Source organism: Penaeus monodon, chromosome 21 (assembly GCF_015228065.2).
Source record: "Penaeus monodon isolate SGIC_2016 chromosome 21, NSTDA_Pmon_1, whole genome shotgun sequence".
Taxonomy (NCBI): domain Eukaryota; kingdom Metazoa; phylum Arthropoda; class Malacostraca; order Decapoda; family Penaeidae; genus Penaeus; species Penaeus monodon.
Window position 1 is genome coordinate 14586666 of NC_051406.1, and position 1391 is coordinate 14588056.

At 28.8% G+C, this 1391-nt stretch overlaps 1 protein-coding gene across 1 annotated transcript in view; it reads left to right on the forward strand.

Annotated features, from left to right (window-relative positions):
• The window catches only part of LOC119586258 (clusterin-associated protein 1-like), a gene marked incomplete at its 5' end in the record, with an annotated part of 6960 nt that overhangs the window by 3125 nt on the left and 2444 nt on the right, over positions 1–1391 (forward strand).

A 1391-nucleotide genomic window follows, 5' to 3' on the forward strand; every position in this document is an offset into this window, starting at 1 on the left:
TTTGGGTTGGTGAAAAATATTGCTTAAAATTTTCAGCATTTTAGTGTGTGTAGGAATGATGAAAAGTTCTTTCAACAACTTGCATTGTAGTATAAGGAAATGACTACTGTTATTATTATCTTAGAAAAAATAAATTAGAATTTGTTAACTGCATCATTAAGATTTTAATCATATGATAACACAAAAGTAAAGGTATGCTGTAGTTCTTTTTATATCTGTTTGCAAACTTGTAGATAGATTTGTCCTCATATAACAAATAGGATAAAGGTAATCTCTGATTTAGTGAAATCTTTTTAAAGGATGGGATAATGAAAACATGTAAGCAGAATTTGTAGTTTCATAGATTTTCTCTTTCTGAGGTGAAAACTTAATATTTTTTATACTTTCAGAAAAAAAGAATAAGCAAGGCTATATAGCATCTATAATTTTTCCCATTTCGTTTCCTTGAGTGTGTGCATTATTGTAATGGTTAAGTCCTTTACCGAATTTTAAAAGAAGAAGTAAATTTTGTTAATGTTGGTTTACTGGTGGGAAATGGCATTCATAGCAGAAATTATGATTATGCTTGAAGTAAGCAGATACAAAAACATTATAATAATACTATAGAAATCCCCCTTTGTGCTCACTTAGCTAAAGAATGACTAGATAAAGGAATAGAAGAAATTAAATTTGATATGTACGAAAAGAACAAAAATTGTATATTTGAGAATTTGTGCTTTTGCAAATATTTGCTTATTCCAAAACAGATAATTGTATATAGAAATAACATAGCCTGATGAATACATGCACCTGCACATTGCAAAGTGTGTTGTAAATGCATCCTATGCATTCCAAACACAGATTAATCACCATTGTTGTATTTTTTATATGCTGCCTAGTGCAGTGATAAAAAAAAAATAAATGAAAATGGTACTGTAAATATTAAACTCTTTGTATTTGTTTTACCTTAGCATAGACTGTATTAACATAGCTTTTATATAGGGAATTCTTGGAAGTAGTTAATTGAAATTTATATAAAGAATGCACTGCATCACACTGCAACTGATGAATTCAAACTTTTTAATTTTTGTGTTTCTCATCAAGGTGTGGGCAACTTGTACAGATAGATAGATGTATATACATACAGTCTCTCTTAATTTCAGATCCTACAACTTGTTATTCTGTGTATATATATTTTTAACATAGGCAAGGGTTGTGCAACAATATTCCTTATGTAAAGTTTTAGCATGAAGTTTATTATCTGTGTATGTATGTCTCCTATAAATTTATTATTTGTTTGTGCTAGAATGCCTGTCAGTGTGAAGACATTTTCTTTATCAAAAATTGTTTCTAGTGCATTAGTTTTTTCCCCATTACATTCCTATTTATGTAGCAGAAGAATGTGAAATCCT